At 37.7% G+C, this 24,700-nt stretch overlaps 2 pseudogenes; one reads left to right on the plus strand and one right to left on the minus strand.

Moving 5' to 3' along the window:
- Positions 1–24,700, plus strand: part of LOC123455829 — an 86,271-nt pseudogene that overhangs the window by 36,021 nt on the left and 25,550 nt on the right.
- Positions 13,669–13,792, minus strand: LOC123455888 (annotated as a pseudogene).

Genomic DNA, 24,700 nt, shown 5'->3' on the forward strand with positions numbered 1-24,700 from the left:
TCTCTGAGATTACCAATATGTGTAGTCACCACTTTGTCCATAGCAAAATTTTAAAGGACTTTAGGCTTTCTAAGCGGAAAGGTGAGAGAGGAATGGGAGGTAGAGCAGAAGAAGAAAGGTAAGGAGAAAGAGAGGCATAAGGAGAGAGAATTTCTTTGGGGTTTAGAGATAGTTCCCACATTATACTAAAGAGAAGAGATCATTAGACACTCCCATCAGTTCTCCTTAGCTTCTCTATTTGCCCCATTTTATTTTTTTATTTTTATTTTTTAATTTTTTTAAAAAAATTATTTGAGAGCGACAGACACAGAGAGAAAGACAGATGGAGAGAGAGAGAGAATGGGCACGCCAGGGCCTCCAGCCTCTGCAAACTTACTCCAGATGCATGCGCCCCCTTGTGCATCTGGCTAACGTGGGACCTGGGAACCGAGCCTCGAACTGGGGTCCTTAGGCTTCACAGGCAAGCGCTTAACTGCTAAGCCATCTCTCCAGCCCTATTTGCCCCATTTTAAATTGCACTTTTTTGAGACATAAATAAACATTATGAAAAATAAATTCTTTTATTAAAAATGATCAAAGAGAAAAATAATATTGTTTTCTAAATACTCCAATGTCTTTTCTTATTGATTTCCTTCAATTAAAAATAGAATGACATGCAAATTTTGTCTGTTATATCAATCTTAAACTTTATAAATGTGGTTGACATTTTGTGGTTGTTCAGAATTGCATTATGTTTCTGGGTCAAAGCTAAATACTACTAACATTTCTTTTATTTACAGAGGTGGGAGACGACAGCATTGCCAAATACTTTAATCGTTTACGTGAGTTGCTTAACAAAAATTCAAAAGGCCTTCAGGCTCATGCAGTGTTCACTGCTGAGGATCCAATTGCAATCTCATGCATGCTAGCTGTGCTGAAAACAGCCAACAGCTACATTTCCATTTCCTAAGCTTGAAAACCTGCAGTTACATGTGGAATAATTGTATAGCGGGGTAAAGAAGACAGATATTCTAGAAATAGTAACAACTTAGCTTGAAAGTCAAGTCAAAATTTACTTAATGATATCTGAAAAGCAAATTTTAACTTGGTGACAAAAATAATCTGATGTCTGATATCACTGAAACATTATATGTGTTTTCTTTGTTAAATGTATACCAAAAGTTAAAGTACTGAGTGAAGTACCTTAGTTATTCTTATTAAATGAACTTTATTTATTTATTTGGTTTTTTATTTTTATTTTTCAAGGTAGGATCTCACTCTAGGTCAAGCTGACCTGAAATTCATTATGTAGTCACAGGGTGACCTTGAACTCAAGGCGATCCTCCTACCTCTGTGTCCCAAGTGCTGGGATTAAAGGCGTGCGCCACCACACCTGGCAAAATGACCTTTATTTCTTGATTGGGCCACTGAAGCATGTTTCTGGGTTTAAATATGGCAATTACATCTCCTTTTTGTTTTATAAATTTTAAAAAAATTCACAAAGAAAACAAATATGTTTTATAATTAAAGTACTGTGATGGCTGGGCATGGTGTCATATGCCTTTAATCCCAGCACTTGGGAGGCTGAGGTAGGAGGATCACTGAACTCTAAACAAGCTTGGGCTATAGAGTGACTTCTATGTGTAGGCCAGAGTGAGACTCTACCTTGGGGCTGAGGAACTTGATGGAGAAAATGTGTCATAGATATTCGTAACCATACTATGTAAGCATCTACAGAAAATTCCATGGTTCACAATGCTCATTACTCTATAAAATAAATTAATCAGATAAAAATTCCCTGCTGTGAGAACAAAAATGAATCCAACATGGCTCAGGGAAATTTTGCAGAAGAGGGGGTAGAAAGAATGTCAGAGCCACATGTTGGGTCATGATATGCAGAGACATTTAATTTACCCATAATTGTGGGCTAACTCCACAATGCATGACCCATATACCTCAACAAGGAGGGGCCAAGGGAAGGGGGTAGGACATGGATGAGCCCAATAATGGTACCAAACTGACTGTATTTACTGAATACACAACTATTTAATTAAAAAAAAAAACATTTAAAAAAATTCCCTGCTGTGAAGTAGTGCTCACTTTAAGAATTGTTGTAGGGCTGAGAAGAAGGCCTAGTGGTAAAGGCGCTTGCCAGCTTTGATTCTCCACCAGGACCCACTTAAGCCAGGTGCACAAAGTGGCTCATGCCTCTGGAGGGAGCTCGACTACAGCGTCTAGAGGTCCTGCTGTGCCCTGCCCCACAGCCTCCTTCTCTCGCTCTCTCAATTAAATTAAATACCAAAAAAAAAAAAAAAAAAAAAAAAAAATTAAGGAGCTAGAGAGATGGCCTAGAGGCTACAGCATTTGCCTGCAAAACCAAAGGACCCGGGTTTGATTCCCCAGGACCCATGTAAGCCAGATGTAGAAGGTAGCACATGTGTCTGGAGTTCATTTGCAGGGGCTAAAGACCCTGGCAAGCCCATTTTTTCTCTCTCTTTCTGTCTCACTCTCTCTCCTCTCTCTCTTCTCCCCTCTCTCTGTCAAATAAAATAAAATTAAATAGTTTAAAACAAGAATTATTACAAATGTCTCTTTTTTTATTTTTGGTCTATTTTTATTTATTTATTTGAGAGGGAGCACGTGAACAAGAGAGAGAAAGAGAGAGAGAGAGAGAGAGAGAATGGGGGCGCCAGGGCCTCCAGCCTCTGCAAACGAACTCCAGACGCGTGCGCCCCCTTGTGCATCTGGCTCACGTGGGTCCTGGGGAAATCGAGCCTCGAACCGGGGCTCTCAGGCTTCACAGGCAAGCGCTTAACTGGGTCCTTTGACTTTGCAGGTAAACACTTTAACCACTAAGTAATATCTCCAGTTCATGTGATCCAATTTCTATATGAGGACCCAGCCCAATTTCATGAAAAAAAATTTAAAAAACTAAGAGGCTTTCCTTGTGTTATCTGGGGTCCACATTATAGTTTAGGAGGCATTTCAAAGGAATAACTTAAGAGGAACTTCAGTCTCTTGCAATAAAATAATTCAGAAAGAAAGATCTTATTATGAGTATTTCTTTCCTAGAAATTTTCATAATTTTAAAACTAATGCTATTTATTTGACATTTTACTATTTACCACCCTCATGGAATGAAATATATATGATAAAAATAAAGTAAAATTACGTCATATTCCCTCTTTCAAAGCAGATGTTACCTGAATCTCACCTTAGTTATTCCTTTCCTTTGTCATCCGTCTCATTTCAAAGTCAAGAGCGTGGTTTTCTTTTGAAAATATTAATAATATATAGTACTTGAAAGAGTCATATTCTCTAATTTGAGGTTTAATGTTCATGTGTATTTAATGACAGGATACTGTCTTTAATTAACTTTATTATGCAATATTGTGTACTTAAACTTGTGGTCAAATATTTTAGTAATTTGTTGAATGTACATTTACAATTGGGATTGAACAATGTCATGCAAATTATTGGCTTTAAAAATCTAGTTTGTTTTCTTTAAGTCTATAATACATATATATTAACAATAATTTTAATAATTTATTCTTACCTGATGTATTCAGTACATTTGTCCTGGATTTAAATTCTTTATATAAATGGTCATTAGAATATACTTTGGAAAATAGAATTGTTCATTCATTTAACTGACCTTTGTATGGTGTCTATTGCTAACTCAGCACTATTTAATCTATTTAAATGCCCTTGTTTTCTCTTTGTATGTCAGAAATTCACATTTCTAAATTGCATAATTCAAGCCTACAGAGTTGCAATTTTCCAACTAGAGTATTTGCAAAACAAAATCTCAATATATTTTTGCTAAATAGAGATGTCTCAAATAGTTATAAAAGTTCAAATGTAAGAAATATTTTAACCAATAACAATAATGAATTTTCATCATTCTTAAAATAGTACATGAAGTTAAAATCAACAGATATAATCTTAGGTTTGATTTGGCCTGGCTGTATAACATTTATAGAAATATAATATGTAAATGTTTCCAGTGCATTTCAACTTCAGAAAACATAGAAAAATCAGTGCATGAAGCACTTGATTAAGGTATCAGGGATAATATATGTGAACTATTTTAAAATTTCAATTATTCAGTATAGAAATTAGAAATAAGTGCTGGAGGGATGGCTTAGTTGTTAAGGTACTTGCCTGCAAATCCAAAAGACCATGGTTCAATTTTCCAGGACCCATGTAAGCCAGAGGCACAAGGTGGCACATGCATCTGGAGTTCATTTTCAGTGGCTAAAGACCCTGGTGTGCCCATTTCTCTCTTTCTCTCTCTCTCTCTCTCTTTTTCTCCATCTCTTTAAAATAAATTTAAAAAAATTAAAAAGAAATTAGAAATGAAAAAGTTAGAAAATATCCAGTATGAGGATATAGTGAGTTAAGTGATGATAGTTTAAGCTTCTGGCAAAGCTAATATATACTGTTTTGGCAGTATATATATTATCATATCTATGTGGTTTATGGTATGGCATAGGTCCTTTTTATCAAGACACATATAAGTTAAAAAAATCATAAACAGTATATATAGCCTTTAAGAGTGCATCAAGGGAAAATTGGTACCAAACATGATTTTGGATTTTCTCTGTTTTTAATTGTTAGGAGTAAGTATATGGTTGGTAAATGCAATAAATTAAGAAATATTTTATGTTGCTATAATAAGGCGTAATTTGAAAACCAAAAGACACATTAAAGTGCCAAAGATTGAAACAACTTCCTACTCAGAAGGCTAACTGGTAGTGTGTGGACATGGGCTATCATATTTAAACAGATACCATCTGCACTGATGACTCTCATTGTCAGGTCTTATTTATTTATTCTTGGGCTTTTGAGACATTGTCTGATAGTTTGGTGATGCTGGCCTCAATTTTGCAATTGGCTGCTTAGAGAAAGAATGCCTGTATCCAAGAAGAAGCAGAAATATATTAAATAAACAACCTTCGCTGCATTGTGAATAACTAACAATACAAACACAGACTAGATCCAAAACCAGTCCAATAGAAGGAATGAAATATGACAAGACATAAGTGAATGAAACTGGCTTAGGAAAAAAAAAGAAAGAGAAAGAAAGAAAGGAAGGAAGAGAGGCAGGAAGGAAGGAAGAAAAAGAGTCAATGAAATACAGGGCTGGGTCTTCAAAAGGGTGAAATTTCCAACCCCTAAGCTAGAATAAGAAGCTAGTAATGGCTCAGATAAATAAAATACCATACTAAGAGGTAAATATTATAGCCAATGCCACAGAAAAAGGAAGAATCATTAGAGATCATTAAAAACAATTGCATAAAATCAAACCTAGTAACTTTGAAGAAATGGAGAATTTCTTAAACATACACTTCCAAAAGTGAAAGAAGAAGAAATAGGAAATTTAGACATGCTAATAATAATGAAATTGAATGATAATAAAAATGTTTCCAATGTGTTCAAGCCTCAGACCATGTGCTTGAGAGGGGGAGGGGATATGATGGAGAGTGGAGTTTCCAAGGGGAAAGTGGGGGAGGGGCGAATTGCCATGGGATATTGTTCATAATCATGGAAATTGTTAGTTATAAAAAGTAGAAAACAAAAACAATATATATATATATATATATATATATATATATATATATATATATATATTTTTAATACTGCTATGGAGGGATGGATTAGTTGTTAAGGCATTTGCCTGAAAAGCCAAAGGATCCAGGTTCAATTCCTCAGGACCCATGTTAGCCAGGTACACAGGGGGCACATGCATCTGGAGTTTATTTGCAGTGGCTAGAGGCTCTGGCATGCCCATTCTCTGTCTCTCTTTCTCTGTCAAATAAAAAAAAAAACAAACATTTTAAATACCAAATATCCTAAAAGTAGTTTATCAAATAGAGAATAAATAAATCTCACAAACAGTGCAATAAGCCAGTAACTTATATAAATACAAGGCAACAGTATAATATAAAGATAAAGCTATAGGGCTGGAGAGATGGCTTAGTGGTTAAGCACTTGCCTGTGAAGCCTAAGGACCCCGGTTCGAGGCTCGGTTCCCCAGGTCCCACGTTAGCCAGATGCACAAGGGGGCTCACGTGTCTGGAGTTCGTTTGCAGAGGCTGGAAGCCCTGGTGTGCCCATTCTCTCTCTCTCCCTCTATCTGTCTTTCTCTCTGTGTCTGTCGCTCTCAAATAAATAAATAAAAAAAAATGAACACACAAAAAAGATAAAGCTATAGGAAAATATACTTGATCAATGATATTAAATGCAAACAAATAAAATATTAACAAACTGCTTCAGGCAACACATTAATATGATAGTTCAACATGATCATTTGAGATTCATTCTAAGTAAGTAAGGGTGATTGTGCCTCACATCAATAAATTTGACAGTCCACATCATCAGAATGAAGGGCTAAAGCATAGGAATATCTCAAGAGGTATACAAAATATATTCAATAAAATTATGATCCAGCAATCCCACTGCTGAGAAAAAATCCAAAGAAAGCCTGCTCAACATTTCAGGGAGACGTCTTCACTTTTGTGTTTACTGCAGCTCTATTCATAGATGACAAGTGCAATCAGCTGAAGTTTCCACAGCAGATGAATGGATAAGAAAAGGTGGTCCAGGCTGGAGAAATGGCTTAGTGGTTAAGCACTTGCCTGTGAAGCCTAAGGACCCCGGTTCAAGGCTCTATTCCCCAGGAACCATGTTAGCCAGATGCACAAGGGGGCACATGCGTCTGGAGTTCGTTTGCAGTGGCTGGAGGCCCTGCACACCCATTCTCTCCCTCTCTCTCTCTGCCTCTTTCTCTCTCTCTCTGTCACTCTCAAATAAATAAAAATAAACAAAAAAATTTAAAAAAAGGTGGTCCATATGTGTAATGGAATACCATGCATCTGTAAAAAGGATGAAGTCCTGTAATGTGTGATGACAAGACTGGATTGGAGATTACAATTTTAAGTGAAATAAGTCAGGCACAAGCAAACAAATTGTCTCACTCTGAATTCCCAAAATGCTTACGTGTTATAAATTGAGAATATCATGGTGGTAATGAAAGTCTAGGACTATATCGAGAGGAAGGCATGGTTAAAGTTTGAGCAATGGATATATACTATAACATGGCTATCTCTGAGCTATGAATTTTTGGGTGTCATTTAATAGGTTCATACAGATGTTGATAATCCACTGTACATTTCCAAAATGAGAAGAAAGGATTTAAGGGCTGGAGAGATGGCTTAGTGGTTGAGCTTGCCTGTGAAGCCTAAGGACCCTGGATTGAGGCTCGATTCCCCAGGACCCATGTTAGCCAGATGCACAAGGGGTCATACACATCTGGAGTTCATTTGCAGTGGCTGGAGGACCTGGTGCGACCATTCTCTCTCTTTCTCTATCTGCCTCTTTCTCTCTCTGTCTGCTGCTCTCAAATAAATGAAAATGAACAAAAAAAGGGAAGATGTCACCATAAAGAAAGGTCAAATATTTGAAGTAACAGAAAAATTGGATTTGATTTGAACATTGTACAAGTATACATGCATAGAAACATCATATTAACCTCATTAATAGATACAATTTTATGATTTTATATGTCAGTTTAAAATATATTGAATTACAAAAATCCCCAGCCATTTCTTCCTCTCACACAAACATTTAATACAAAAGTGCATTGTCATTAGAAACTAGAAAACCAATTTCACTGTACAATAAAATCATCATTTATGATCACTTATAAGATACACTAAGACAGGGAAAACACAAATCATGGTATACTCTTAATTATAATGTGCATTAACAATTGATATAACATGAAAGTTAAAATGTGAATCTTAAAATAGACAATATAGTAACTAGATCCTTGCTAAAAGCAGAGGGAATGAATCAGAAAGGTCATAAGTTCAAAACCAGATTGAGTCTCATGACAAGACTGTACCTTAACAAAATAAAACAGAACAATAATATGGCATTACAAAATATTTTATGCAAAACTTTATTTTCATAGTCATTTTAGTAGAATGTTGCCTGAAATGAATTCAATATACTAAAAGTTTGAGCAAAATGTACACTTTTCAATTTCTTAGTAGATACTTGTGGTGGGTTGATTCAGGTGTCCCCCATAAACTTAGATGCAAGGTTGAATGCAAGGTTCCCAGCTGATGGACATTTGGGAATTAATGCCTCCTGGAGGGAGTGTATTGTAGGGGGTGGCCTTATGGATGTTATAGCCAGTTCCCCCTTGCCAGTGTTTGGCACAATCTCCTGTTATTATTGCCCACCTTATGTTGGCCAAGGGGTGATGTCCACCCTCTGCTCATACCATTTTTCCCCCTGCCATCATGGAGCTTCCCCTGAAGCCTGTATGCCCTCCCCCAAAATATTTTTTTCCCACAAGTTGCTCTTGGTTGGGTGATTTCTACTAGCAATGTGAACCTGACTGCAACAATAAAGTGGTACCTAGCTGTGGAATTGCTACTAGACACCTGGCTGTGTGGCTTTGAACTTTTGGAGCTAATTTTCAAGAGGAATGTGGAAGGACTTGAAACCTTGGCCAAAGAGATACCTTGCAGTGCTGCAAGTATAGCTTGATGGAAATTGAAAGACCTGAATGCGGTAAGAACTATGCAGTAAGAACAAACGATGAGATTTGACTTACAAAGTTGAGAACGAGCTTTGCTTGAACTGGGCTAGAGGCAGTTTGGGTGAAAAACTTGCTGTTATGCCTGTGTTCTGAGAAGTTGTGTAGGTTTTCTTTGCATAGAAATGAACTACTGTGAGCAGAGGGACATGGCACAGAAATAAAGATTTTTGGGTAAACGGTTGCCAGTTCATCTACAATTGAGAGATTACAGCCTTTGAGTTTGGGCCGGCTGACCTGCACTGGGGCAATGGGAAGAATGTAGACTTTTTTGAAGGGGCCTGAGTGCTCAAGGAGTGTCCTGTTCTTCAAAGTCTTCTTTATTACCACCTGACCCTGCCTGGTATTAGCAAGTATAAGAAATGCAGGAAAGAGAGGGTCATTCATTTTGTAACGCCATCTTGTGTTTTGGAAATGGCCATGGGCAGTGTGAAGCAGGTTTGCTGGATGCCTGCATGGAGACCCCATGGGACCATGAGGATGAACCATGGATTGCAGTGGAGACCCAGTGGAGATGCTGGGACCATGAGACTGTTGCTAAAGAAATCTTCCAGCCCCAGAAGTTTTCCAGGACTGTGAGTAGCCTAGCTAGAGGGGCAGAATTGGAATTCCAGAGACTTGCTGGTTAGAATTATCAGACTTGTAGATTTGTCATTGACTAGAGTTGTTGCATTTGGAGTTACAGAGTTTGATGTTTTCCCTGGTTGTTTTAAATCCTGTATTGGTTGAATACTTCTTTGCTATGCCCAATGCCATCATTTGCAGTGTGAGTGTTTATTCTGTGCCATTATAGGTGTTTTTTTTTTGTTTTTTTTTGAGGTTCTTTTATGGTATTATGGCTCAGTTACAAGACCTTGGATTATGGTGATATGTGAACATCATTGGAATTGATAAAGACTATGGGGACTTTTAAAGTTGGATGAATGTATTGCATTTTACATCACATATTGTTTCAGTTTACAGGGTCCAGGGGCGGAATGTGGTGGTTTGGTTCAGGTGTCTCCCATAAACTTAGGAGTTCTGACTGCTAGGTTCCCAGCTGATGGAGATTTGGGAATTAACACCTCCTAGAGGGAGTGTATTGTTGGGGGCAGGCTTATGGGTTTTATAACCGGTTCCCTCTTGCCAGTGTTTGGCACACTCTCCTGTTGCTATTGTCTAACTTATGTGGGTCAGGGAGTGATGTCCACGGTCTCCTCATGCCATCATTTCCCCTGCCATCATGGAGCTTCCCCCTTGAGCCTGTATGGCAAAATAAACCACTTCTTTTCCCCCAAACAAGCTGCTTTTGCTTGGGTGATTTCTACCAGCAATGCAAACCTGACTGCAACAACACGATTTACAACATATATTACAATGTAATGGATGAGTTTTTTTTTTAACATTTTTATTTTATTTATTAATTATTTGAGAAAGGTAGACAGAGAAAGAGGCAGATTCAGAGAAAGAATGGGCGTGCCAAGGTCTCCAGCTACTGTATATAAACTCCAGACGTGTGTGCCACTTTGTGCATCTGGCTTACATGGATCCTGAGGAACTGAACCTGGGCTCTTGTGCTTCACAGGCAAGCACCTTAACCACTAAGCCATTTTTAATGAGTTTATTTTTAATGATGATGTCTGCAACCTATCACATCCAATGTGGTATAACTTCAGCCTGCATTCATTGCTAAAATACGCTAATGCTGTATTCTGTTCTATATATCATGTTTGAGTTATGATGCGCAGCTTTTATTCAGAAACTTATCTCCCAGTACAAGTTTATTCTGAGTGCATCATGACCACATGTGACTAACAGTCTGGGCAGTGTGAACATGGGCAATTCCATCATCATAGAGGATTCTGTGAGACAGAGAGGGCCTGGAGAGAAAATAGAAATGAAGTCTACATTACTAATCATGTGAAGTAATAGTACAAAGAAGAGGCTGCTAACTCAACCCTGTATGTTGGGGACTATTCTCAGAAGTGACACCCCTCTGTTCTACATGGTACTAATACATTTGCTTTTGACTCATTACAGCTTTGACAAAGTGTCTTAGGTTTGGGGAGTTGAATTGTTATCTATCTGAAAAGTAATCCATCTTTTTGGCTGAATAAATTATTCCTTCTTGCCTCAAACAAGGAGGTGGAAATGTCTGAATGGAACACAGAATGGAATGAAGAAACAAGATTAGGAGAAAAAGAGAGAGAGAGAGAGAGAGAGAGAGAGAGAGAGAGAGAGAGAGAGAGAGGGAGAATAGAGGGCAGATAGAAAGGAGCAGCACAGTTTTAGATGCTATAGCTCTGGGGACAGAGTGCCAAATGGATACTGTTTTCTTGACTCTTCCATTGCTCAAAATTGACATTTCTGAAAGGATTTCTGGCTTCTTACAAAGAAGTAATATAATAAAAAAATGTACTATGAGTGAGGAAGGGTTTTCTGAGTAGATTTTAAGGAGAAGTAACCTTACCGTCATTTTTCTGTACAGCACTTTCTAATCTCCTATTCAATAACTTGTTACCTTATTCATTAATCTCTCATGTATTACATGACTATTTTCCTGAAGAAAAATGCACGGGTACTACATCATTGAATTCCTATCATCTGTTATGGATGTAACATTTTCAAATGATCTCAGAAGGCTAGTTAAAGATGGCCTTCCTTAAATGGCCCAACAGTGAGTATTCATCATGAAATTCCTCTTGCCAAGAGTTTCTACAGTAAGACCTAAACAGCCCATTCTTTGTCTACTTAATTTACATTTATTCACTATGTTTGAAATATCATTATAGTTACAAGATGTGGATGAAAAAAGAGGCACAACATATAAAATAATAAGACGTGACAGTATCGTTAAACCGCGGTTCTATTGAATTAAAACATAAAACACACAGGAAAGATGGTGTATTACCCAAATGAACAACTAAGAATTTATTATATAGTGAATCTTCTCATCACTACTTTAGAAATGAAGTTGTAAAACCCAATAAGCACCCTCTAAACCTTTTCCAATCATAAACCTCAACTTTCTTCTGAAGGACAAATCAAAGGGCATCCTTTCCTGGTAGAGTGTCTGTAATAAGTAGAGGATCTCTGCTTTCCCTGTTTGAAACATCTATGTAAATGGAATAAAATGTTGCATGTTGATGTGAGTCTGCTTTTTATTGCTAAACTTTATTGCTGTGACTTTAATCTAAATTATTGTATGTAGCTGGAGATGCATTGTTTTATCATCATGCTGTGGTACTAAACTATAGGAATATGTCACAATTTCTAGACCAGTTTTCATTTTAATGGGCATTTGGATAGCTTCCAGTTTAGGGTTCTTGCAGTAAAAATCTATAAATATATATGTTTCTGAGTACATATGGATATGTCCATACAGAATAAATATTTAGGAGAATATTGCAGGGCACGTTGTAGGGTTTTCCACATCTTCAATTCATGGTTAACCAAGCTACTTTCAACCATGACTACAGGAATTTGAAGTGGTTCTCTAAGTTCACCTGAACATCTGGAAGTAAATTTTATCATGTCTTTCGGATGCATTTCCTAGGAGTTTTAGTCTTCCTTTCCCTAATGACAAGTAAATATGAGCTACTTTTCAGTAAGTATTATGTATTTATCGTCCTTCCTTTAAAAACATACCCATTTATGAATTCATATTTTTCTGTTTTTCAATTTTTAAAGATTTCCTAGGTATGTGCTTCTTGGTTATAAAATTCCAATATGTTTTCTATGCTTTAACTTACAAAAAAAGTCTTTAAGGGACTGGAGAGATGTTTTAGTGATTAAGTTGCCTACCTGCAAAGCCCAGAGACCTGGGTTTGATTGTCCAATATCCACATAAATCCAGATACAATGGCACATGCAAGTGGAGTTCATTTTCAGTGACTTAGGCCCTGTTGTGCCCATTTTCTCCCTCTCCCTCTCTCTCTGTTCACTATATCTCTGTCTCTGCTTGCAGATAAGCAAATTAAAAAAAAAATCATAAGTAAACCTCAATGTCAGTAAATTTTATGATCAGTGACTTTTTATTTAAAATGTATATCTGAGGGTCGTAAGTGTATTTATCAATATTAACATATAGATATTTAAGATTTAATTTTTGCATTTTAGATACATATGACTCACACTTTGGATGGGTTATATTTCCACTTTCTATAAGATAAAAACACCTCAGAGTCTCATTTTTATTTTCTTAATAAATATTAATTGTCCCATTTCCTTCTTACCAGCATGCTTTTATCTTAAATCAGATCTCCCCTTTATTCAAGACCCTTTTAGGTACATTAATTTAGTTGCCATTGTCCAATTTGCCTCTCCTTCCAATACCACCATATTATTAAAACTGTATAATTTATATTGTGGCACTATATTTGTAGAACAAGTGTCGTTATTGTATTTCTGAAAGGAATCTGGGCTAATTCTTGTTTTATAATTATAATTTTGTTCATATAATAACAATTTTCATAAATAAGTTGTTTCAATGATTTCAAAATATATTATAATTTGATTATCTACTTGGGTTAACTTGACATCTTACAATTTGATACACAGCAAATATATCCTTAGATTATATAGTTTTTAATTTCAATAAATGCTATATTATAATTTGACTAAATAGATAACTTGATGCAAGTGTTTTCCTCCTACATAGGAATTTTATATTTTATAAGTATTTGAACTGTAACATTTTTGGATTGCATGTGGAATTTATCAGTGAACATGAGTGGTGGGAAATTCAACAGCAGAAGCCCTATGAGTGCCTAGCTTGCCACTTGACCAAGGGCTGTGATGGGGATATATTTGACACAAGAGCCATTGCAATAAGCTGCTTCTCAGGTACCAAATTCATCATCTGAACTTGGTCCCACTTCTTTGAGATGTGGATCTTCAGATGTCCAAGTAACTTGAAATTGGCCCAGTACAGGCCCTCAATCTAATTTATTCTAAACCTTGGTGAATTTGTCACAGTGACCTGGCCAGTTAGGAACCCTGATCACCGTGCCCTGGAGATTCCAAAAGGCACCACACATTCTGGTCTGGAGCCGAGATTAGGGGTATTATGAGATCAGGAATAAGCATAAACACTAGAAACTTTTCCCTAAGGCTCCTTTGAACAACCTAAACAAGCAGCAGTCTGCATCTACTACCAAGGCAGTTGTTGCAGCCATCACCCATCAGGCCTCCACATGGGAAGGGCCAGCTGAATGGATGCATATAAATGTTATTTCACATGTTTGCTCTTTCAGTAGAATAATACAACATATGTGTGTGCACGATTATCTCCTATCTTGCCAATGGTCAAATTAGCTTCATAAATGCTATGTATTTTCAATTTTTTAATAAACTGAATTTTATTTTGCTAAACTGGAAGCTTAGTACATTATAATATCTGCATCTTTTTTCACTGATATTCATTATCTATAACTTCTAGTACTGTAAGAAATAAATGTATAAATAAGTCTTGGAGATTTATACAGGTTTTTCCCTAACAGTGTAGCTCAGAATCCTGTTGGTATTAACATCAATTTATATGCAGTTGAACTTCTCTAATTCATGTGAAATTTCGAGTGAAATAGCAAAGGATGCGTGACTGATCTCACACTGATAATTTGAAAAAGAAATGGAGATTGAGGTAAAGATTCTGTCATTGGGGATTCTTTGGGTGGGTGCTGTACAATGTGGATCCACAGGGAAGTGCCTATTCTCATTTTGAAGATGTCTGGCTGAGTCCCCACAAATGGAAAATGCAAGGAACAGGCTGTTGGCAATGAGTGGATGGATGTTTCCACTTGTACAGCAAGGCATGATAAAGGAGATGGGATGTGTTCTGAAAGTGTGATGTGCTTAGGAAGTAGGACGCTTCTGACTAATGTATGGTGAAAATTTTTAACTTTAATTATGGATCAAATTTCAGCTCCTTGCTGAAGAACATATGTCAATAATTTAATTAAAGTAAGAAATAACTTTGCTTTTAGCTAAGAAAGAGTAGCTTTTTTTTTTTACCAAAAGAACTAGGGAAAATCATATAATATTTAAAACAAAAGAGAATGAAATTTCAATGGAAAAATACTACAGGAAAATCTGAAACTAAAGTTCCAAAGTAGGTTATGCTGAAAAAGATGAGCAAATATTTAGCTATAGTTGCTTTTGTGTCTTTTTTCCAGCATTTTGCAAATTCTGGTTATAAGTTAATGGAATTATATTCCAAACAAATAGCTTAGTTGGAAGGCCACAGATTTATGTGTGGATGAGAAAACCTAAAAGGCAGAAAGTAAGTTATGCTCTTTGAATCGAGAAGAGTCAATACTGTTCCAGCTGCTACTACAGAATCATCAATACCTGCAAAACATAGTACTATCCAAGAGCAAACCAGCTGTTGTTGTTGTTACTCATTTTGGTACACGTGTAAAGTTCAAGAAAGCTTTGGTTGGGAAGTTCATCCTTGGGGTAAGTACCTTAGGTGGTTACAGTCAGATGTTAGCGGGCTTAGTCATCTGCTATTTGGACTAGACATAACCTCCAATGTAGCTAATCCTTACTGTGGTCAATACTGGATGTTGCTTTGGAACTCACTGCACACTTAAGGCCAGGGATCCTTCTCATGCTTCCTCCAAGTACAGTTCTCAAGGAATTCAGAAATTTTACATGATGGTCCACTTTTCAAATAAAGAAACAGATGTAAAGATGTTCCCCAATACTTCCCAAGTATCAGCAAGTGCATGTATTCTGGAATGATCTTCCTGGAAAAATGTTTTCATGAGATGTCTATGTCTCTGTCATAATCCTCTAAGCATTTGCTTTTTAGATAGGATGGTCCTGGAACAAAAATAGACACACAGGCCAATGGAATAGAAGACCCCAGGGCATTGGAAAGCACCACTATGATCAACTAATTAAAAAAATATATATCTAAAACATACACTGGGTGAAAACAAAAACACAGCCTATTCAATAGATGATGCCGGCAAAACTGTATATCCACCTGCAGAGGAATGAAATTAGATCCATGTTTTTTGAAACTTTTTATAAAAGAGAGAGAGAGTTGGCATGCCAGGGCCTCCAGCCACTGCAATTAAATTCCAGATGTGTGTGTCATCTTGTGTGTATGTGTGATCTTGTGCATTTGCATCACCTTGTGTGTCTGGTTTATGTGGGATCTGAAGAGTTGAACTTGAGTCCTTAGGTTCCAAGGGAAAGCACCTTAAATATTAAGCCATCTCTCTAGTCCTAGATCCACATTTTTAGCCTTGCATAAAGATCAATTCATAATGCATCATAGACTGTTATGGAAAGACAGAAACACTGAAGATGATGGAGGAAAATGTGGATAATACTCCAGGAGCTATAGGTTTACGAAGAACTTCCAAACGGGAGTCAAAAACATGAAAATAGTCACAAGAATCAACAAATGGGACTATGTGAAATTAAATTTTCTTCAAAGCAAAAGAAACTATATGTAGAGCAAACAGGACTGTAGACTTTGTCAGCTATTCCTACAGCAGGGTGTTAATATCTAGAAAATATACATAACTGCAAACACTATACAAAAAAACACTCATCCAATCAACAAAGGGGCTAATGCAATGAAAGGACACTTCAAAAAAAATGAAACACACTTGTTCAACAGATAGCTCCAAGATGTTCATCAATTAATATTTCACCCCTTTCTGAATAACTATCTTCAAAGAAAAAATGACAACACATGAGGGTGAGTAAGAGGAACTCTACATTTGTTCACTGTTGGTGGTTGTATGAACTAGTACACTTGTGCAGTGTTGGTGGGGTATGAACTAGTACACTTGTGCAGTGTTGGTGGGGTATGAACTAGTACACTTGTTCACTGATGGTTGGGTATGAACTAGTACACTTGTTCAATGTTGGTGGGGTATGAACTAGTACACTTGTTCAGTGTTGGCGGGGTATGAACTAGTACACTTGTTCAGTGTTGGTGGGGTATGAACTAGTACACTTGTTCACTGTTGGTGGGGTATGAACTAGTACACTTGTTCAGTGTTGGTGGGGTATGAACTAGTACACTTGTTCACTGATGGTTGGGTATGAACTAGTACACTTGTTCAGTGTTGGTGGGGTATGAACTAGTACACTTGTTCATGCTGGTGGGGTATGAACTAGTACACTTGTTCACTGTTGGTGGGGTATGAACTAGTACACTTGTTCACTGTTGGTGGGGTATGAACTAGTACACTTGTTCACTGTTGGTGGGGTATGAACTAGTACACTTGTTCAGTGTTGGTGGGGTATGAACTAGTACACTTGTTCAGTGTTGGTGGGGTATGAACTAGTACACTTGTTCACTGATGGTTGGGTATGAACTAGTACACTTGTTCACTGTTGGTGGGGTATGAACTAGTACACTTGTTCACTGTTGGTGGGGTATGAACTAGTACACTTGTTCACTGATGGTGCGGTATGAACTAGTACACTTGTTCAGTGTTGGCGGGGTATGAACTAGTACACTTGTTCACTGTTGGTGGGGTATGAACTACTACACTTGTGCAGTGTTGATGGGGTATGAACTAGTACACTTGTTCACTGATGGTGGGGTATGAACTAGTACACTTGTTCAGTGTTGGTGGGGGTATGAACTAGTACACTTGTTCAGTGTTGGTGGGGGTATGAACTAGTACACTTGTTCAGTGTTGGTGGGGTATGAACTAGTACACTTGTTCAGTGTTGGTGGGGGTATGAACTAGTACACTTGTTCAGTGTTGGTGGGGTATGAACTAGTACACTTGTTCACTGATGGTGGGGTATGAACTAGTACACTTGTTCAGTGTTGGTGGGGGTATGAACTAGTACACTTGTTCAGTGTCGGTGGGGTATGAACTAGTACACTTGTTCATGCTGGTGGGGTATGAACTAGTACACTTGTTCAGTGTTGGTGGGGGTATGAACTAGTACACTTGTTCAGTGTTGGTGGGGTATGAACTAGTACACTTGTTCAGTGTTGGTGGGGGTATGAACTAGTACACTTGTTCAGTGTTGGTGGGGTATGAACTAGTACACTTGTTCAGTGTTGGTGGGGTATGAACTAGTACACTTGTTCAGTGTCGGTGGGGTATGAACTAGTACACTTGTTCATGCTGGTGGGGTATGAACTAGTACACTTGTTCAGTGTTGGTGGGGGTATGAACTAGTACACTTGTTCAGTGTTGGTGGGGTATGAACTAGTACACTTGTGCAGTGTTGTTGGGGCATGAACTAGTACACTTGTTCACTGATGGTGGGGTATGAACTAGTACACTTGTTCAGTGTTGGTGGGGGTATGAACTACTACACTTGTTCAGTGTCGGTGGGGTATGAACTAGTACACTTGTTCATGCTGGTGGGGTATGAACTAGTACACTTGTTCAGTGTTGGTGGGGGTATGAACTAGTACACTTGTTCAGTGTTGGTGGGGGTATGAACTAGTACACTTGTTCAGTGTTGGCGGGGTATGAACTAGTACACTTGTGCAGTGTTGGTGGGGTATGAACTAGTACACTTGTTCAGTGTTGGTGGGGGTATGAACTAGTACACTTGTTCAGTGTTGGCGGGGTATGAACTAGTACACTTGTTCATGCTGGTGGGGTATGAACTAGTACACTTGTTCAGTGTTGGTGGGGTATGAACTAGTACACTTGTTCAGTGTTGGTGGGGGTATGAACTAGTACACTTGTTCAGTGTTGGCGGGGTATGAACTAGTACACTTGTGCAGTGTTGGCGGGGTATGAACTAGTACACTTGTTCACTCTTGGTGGGGTATGAACTAGTACACTTGTTCACTGTTGGTGGGGTATGAACTAGTACACTTGTTCAGTGCTGGTGGGGTATGAACTAGTACACTTGTTCACTGTTGGTGGGGTATGAACTAGTACACTTGTGCAGTGTTGGTGGGGCATGAACTAGTACACTTGTTCAGTGTTACTGGGATATGAACTAGTACACTAGTTCAGTGTTAGTGGGGTATGAACTAGTACACTTGTGCAGTGTTGGTGGGGTATGAGCTACTATACTTTTTCAGTGTTGGTGGGGTATGAACTTGTACAGCCTTTATGGAAACCAATGTTAGGATTTCTCAAAACTCTGAAACTTGAAGTACCCTATGGATCCGACATACAACTCCTGGACATATACCCAAAGTAACCTGTATCCGACTACACAGAAACTCGAATATCTGTGTCTATTGGTGTGTTAGCCACATTAGGAAAGACACACAATCAACTGAGATATTCAGCATAAGATGACTGAATAAGGAAAATCAGGTACATAAACACAATGGACAGCTCTAGGGGGAAAAAAGGAGTTACAAAATTTGCAGGAAAATGGAAGGGTTTGGAAAAGAAATATGCTGTGAGGATTCCAACTGAAGAAAGACCAAAAAAAAAAAAAAAATGGCATGCTCTTTATTTATATGGTTTGTAACTTTTACTATTTTTATGTATGTAATAATGGGACGTAGGACTGAGCATAGGATATGGTTTTATAGAGACAACCACGAGCGGGGAGCAAGAGTGATAAGATGGATTGGGAGAAGGAACAAGGAAACATGTTGTGGGAGAGCAGGGACAGACAAGTCAGGAGGTAGGGCACAAAGGTGGAGGGGAAGGAGAAAGATGGGGCCAGGGGCACAAAATATTGCTTGAAAGCACCATAATGGAACCTCTTTTTTTTTTGCTAATAAAATGACCTTTTTGTGTACATATAAACTCAATAACATATATAATAATAACAGTAATAATATCTAGAATGCATATTACTTATTATTCAGATGCAGTTGTGAAGTATCTATTGTGTTTATGTCTTTAGTTTTCATCCCAATCTAGTAGGACAAGTAGAATTGTTACTTACTCTAAGTTGAGCCATGGAAAGGATGAGTATCTCACCCAGGATTACACACACAGCTGGTGAATTGCAAAGCCTGGATGTGAATACAGACTGGTTCTAAATGGCATCCTCTTTATCCCTAGGATGTGCCGATAGATATTTCAGGCAAATTGGGAAGACTGTAAACCGTAAGCTTATAGACATTAAGGTATGGAAAGAATGGATATCGTTTTCCTTGACTTTTTTCAGAGAGAACAACCATTTAAACAGTTTTTTGCCAAGTATTTGAAGTTACTGGGAAGGATTAGAGGGATTTTGAGCCTCGCCTGCATTTTAAGGAAGAGTTGGTCCTGCACTGACCCAGTGTGTATACGACTCAACTCCTCAACCCAAAGGCAGCGAATCGTTAAAACTGGTTTTTACACAAAAGCTTGTTGAATAACTCTCTCTTCTTATGTCCATCTGAAACAGACTTCCTTCTCTTTCTGGAAAGAATAGTGGTTATTTCCCTTTCTGTCATTCAAGCAGCAACGAGTGTTCTGGTAAACTGAGAAAGGCGAGGCGAATTCTCAGGGCCGGCTCAGGAGGCTGGCCTTGTTCCTATGCCAGCCTCGGTCAGCAGGAGCTAGCCTCTATCCTGGTCCTTCTCCCCTGGTGGTCCTCCAGGGAACAGTGGGCATGAGCTACTTCTCTTTGCTGGGGTAAGAGCTACTTTTGCATAACAGCGGGTTCGTTTTCCCTGGGTGTGGTGGAACATTGCTCAGAACGATGGGCTTGGTGCATGGCGCAGGAGTGACAGATTTTGGCCGTATCTTTATGGGTCTACCAGTCTCATAACTAAGTAACGCCATTAACTGCCAAGACTCCCTTGACAGGCATTAGGTGGGGTCCTGTGGGTCTCTCATAACCTCATAGAAGCTATTTCCCTGGGAGTGATTCAGGCAAAAGGAAAGGTAACCTTGATTTACTTTTCTGAATTTGGATTTATTTTTCTTCCCTTTCATGGCTTCACTCTTCTTGTCTCCTATTATTTTCTACTATGAAAACATGATCTACAAATGTAAAAACGCATCTTTTAAACATGAAACCAGGAAGTGGACATACTTAACAAATAAATAATTCTAATAAAATTATTTAAGAAAAGAGTCACCAAAAAAATTAAGCAATGAAAGTCCAAAATTAAATAAAAATCAACCCTCACTTTGTAAACTTAAGGAGTTTATGACTTTTTACACAATTTATTTGTAGGTTAAATTAATTTTCTGGAACATGGCTCATTAACATTTTAGTGTTTGCCATATTTAAAAATAATATTATTATGTACCATTGAATAAAGTTAATAGCACATTAACATCATCTCACCTTAAATCAAGGATAGTGCATAATATCTAGAATTTTCAATTCTCTAATGACTTTTTCTTCTACTATGAAAAGAAAAAAAACTTTTATATTAAAATGATGTACGAGGGTGAGAGGAAATTTATGATCTAAACCTGCTGCAAATCATTTGTATTGATCTGTTTTGTTTCCATTCTGCTGAGGCTAATGGAAATCATTTGTCACCTGACTTGTCCCAGCTGATTTAAAAAAAAAAAAAAAGCCCAGAACCATTTATCAGACTAGCTGAAGGTCTGATACAAGTGTGCTTATGTTTGCAATCCCCAAGATACGGAACTTGTGAATATTAGCCTATACTGTTCATAGCCCCAGGGAAACAAATAAAATATGGGGTATGACTGTATAATACATTGTAATAAAATGCTAAACAGGTCACTTACATTCGACAATAGAATATGATACTTATAAATTATGTTGTTAATGTTTTATATGTTATAGAGTTAAAATTAAAATACAATTTTGTGATTTCAACTATGGTAATATTTTATACCAGAAATAAAAGAAAAAACAAAGCATTAAAATAAAAAAAGGGCTGGATGGATGGGTCAGTGTTTAAAGTGCTTGCCTGCTAGGGTTCGATTCCCTAGCACTCCAATTAAGCCAGATGCACAAAGTGGAACATGTATCTGGAGTTCGTTTGCAGTGACTAGAGGCTTGGGCTTACTCATTCTCTCTCTCTTGCTTTCTCTCTGTCTCTCTTTCTCTCTCTGCTTGCAAATAAATGAGTAAAATATTTTTAAAAATTAAACTAAAATAAGTAAAATAAGTTTATCATTAGACATTCTTTTCAGTGTAATTTCTTCTTGCAGAACATTTTGGATTCTTCTAAACTTTAACACTTTAAATACAGTAAATAATAGTTTGCTTTAAATTTTATCACATTAAAAGTATCTAAACATATGCTTTTTTACAAAAGCAATAGCAAACATTGCCCTTGAAAAGGCCAATTAAGTATGTTGCATAATTTTTCAATTCTCATAAATATTTCCTCCATGAGTCACTTCATTATACTCTAAAATTCAAAGGGGCTAAAACATGTCAGTGACAAATGCAAATTGGACTCACTAGTTCTGCTAAATAAAATCTTGCAGACTTCATTCACTGTTTGCTGTGGTTTTGCAAGCTAACACAATATTTCTCGTCACTACATTCCAGACATGTAAACCACTGTGCTGATCTGAAATCATGGACTCATTCATTCATTTTCTCATGTGGCAAACCTTGATTATTTCCTCACAGTTAGGTACACTCATTGACACTCAAGGAGAGATGTAGAATATTTTGCTTAGCTGAGTTCAATAAGGTGTAAAAGATGGTTGGGCATAGGAAAGGAATATGATATAAAATAAAGGTGCGATTTAATATAGGTACGAATGAAATTGTTACAAAGAAAAGGAAAAAAAAAAAAGAAAAGTGAAATCCTATACTATTTTATTTCAAAAATAATTTCTCTGTGCCCCAGAGTTGTAAGCAACAAGTCTGGAAATCCCCATGGGTTCCTAAAATCACACATTTTTTTTTTTTTTAGCTTTCCATATATTATATAATGACTTTGGATGGAAATGGTCTTAAGATATGACATAAACCTGAGAAATCATGAAAAGATACATTAACTGAAATCACTAACATATATCTTTGCTTGAAGAATGCACTTTAACCACACTAACAAAACAAAACAGAGAGCCCTCAAATATTGAAAGCATTGCAGCAAGCCCCCTCACTAATCTGCTGTTTAAAAAACTGGAAAATCTTCACAGAGGAAAAAAAGAAAAGAGAAGAAAGGCATCAAGGCTCCCAGAGACACAGATGGTCATGGAGAAGTCCACCCAGTGTGAAAGAGTCCATGTGGGTGAAGAGCCGCCCTGTGCACAGAAGTAAAGGGTATCTTTTAAACTTGCCCCTTCCACCCCACACACTAACATCCCTGTGGTTTGGATCAGGGGAGAAACAAACAATGTAGGCTTTGGAAAAGAAACATGATTAGAACGAAAAGTGACCTGGAAAGATGGTTCAACTGTTAAAGGTGCTTGCTCACAAAGCCTGACAGCCTGGTTTCAACTCCCCGGTAACCATATACAGTGAGAGGCATAAAGTGGCATTTGTTTGCAGTAGCAAGAAGCTCTGAAGCAGCCATACACTTTCTTTCCTCTCTCTCTGCTTGCAAATAAATAAAACTATTTTTCAAAAAAGGGACTGAAAGGAGACCAACACAGAGAAAAATCTACTCCTACCAAATCAGAGGGCCAGAGCCTCAGAGGCCCCCAACACCTCATCACTGAAGCTGACCAAAAATGAAACCAACATGGCTCAGGCAAATTTCACCAAAGAGGGGGCGGAAAGAATGTCAGAGCCACATGTTGGGTCATGATATCCAGAGACATTTATTGTACCAATAACTGTGGGCTAACTCCACAATGCATGACCCATATACCTCAACAAGGAGGGGCTGATGGGGAGGGGGTAGGTCACGGATGAGCCTAATAATGGTACCAAACTGCCTGTAGTTGCTGAATACAAAACTAATTTTAAAAAAAAAAGAAAGAAAAAAAGGGACTGAAGAGATTGCTCAGTAGTTAAGGTGCTTGCTTATACAACCTGAAGACCTGGGTTGATTCTCCAATACTTACCTAAAGCCAGATGCACAAAATACATGTATCTGGAGCTCATTTGCCATGGTTAGAAGCCCGGGTATACCTACTCTCCCTGTTTTTATTCTCTCTTTCTCTCTGCTTGCAAGTAAATAAAAATATCTTAAAAGATCACATATTTAAGGCAACAACAAATAATGGTAAAATTAAGGAACATAAGCCAAGAGAATAAAGGTAATAAATAAAGATAATTCTACAGATTCTAATACCCACCTGCAAAATAGAGATTCTCTGTGATGAAATGTAAGGTAGATTTCAAACTTTCAATATGTCATTCTTCTTAATACTAGTTAATGTTAGTTTTGGTAAGTCGATTCTGCATTTAACATGGTAAAATATCAGGACCTATAATATCAAGGAAGATAACAAAACACATAAAAAATAACCAACTGCTCTTGATTTGGCTAACTGATCCATTCGGTAGAATAGAACCCATAGCTGGAGCTGGGAAACATGTCAGAACCATATCTGAAAACGAACATGCTCTCCACTACCAAGCTCCCACCAGTTGTGGGCTACGAGAGGGCCTACACTTGTTAAATACTCTGTAAAATAATAATGATTAGCCTGTTAATCTGGTGTTGACTTCACTCTCCTTAGAGAATTTTCCAACATGGAGAGTCCCTGCAGAGGGGAGGGCAGGCAGGAAGCTGATGATGGTACCAATGTGGCTCAATGCTCACCGTGTACATAACTAATAAAATGAATTAACTTGGAAGGAAAATGACAGTATGTAAGTTAGTGCAGCTGCATGACTCAGACTGACCAATGATGCAGGACCAAGAATCAGCGAAGGGTCCAGGTACAAACATAGCACAATGAATGTGGCGGCTTTATTTAATGAATGCCACTTAGGAGGTATTGTTGGGAAAACAGTACTCTGAGGTGAAAGTGAGTCAAATCATGTCCCATTTTTAACGTTATATTTATTAATTTGAGAGAGATAGAGAGAGGGAGAGAAAGACGAGAGAGAAAGAAAGAGAGAATGGGTGAGCCAGGGCCTCTAGCTACTACAGATGCGTATGTCTGTCACCTTGTGCATCTGGCTGTATGTGGGTACTGTGGATTGAACCTCGGTCCTTTGGCTTTGCTGGTACATGCCTTAACCACTAATCTATCTCTCCAGCTGCTATTGATTTTTCAAAAGTAATTTCTAAACCTGAGGATCTTACAATCTTTCCACCTCTCTTCAGCAGAATTTCCTGAGCCATGGTTGGTGAAGCTTTTTTAATGTTTATTATTATTATCA

Source organism: Jaculus jaculus, chromosome 18 (genome assembly GCF_020740685.1).
Source record: "Jaculus jaculus isolate mJacJac1 chromosome 18, mJacJac1.mat.Y.cur, whole genome shotgun sequence".
Lineage (NCBI taxonomy): Eukaryota > Metazoa > Chordata > Mammalia > Rodentia > Dipodidae > Jaculus > Jaculus jaculus.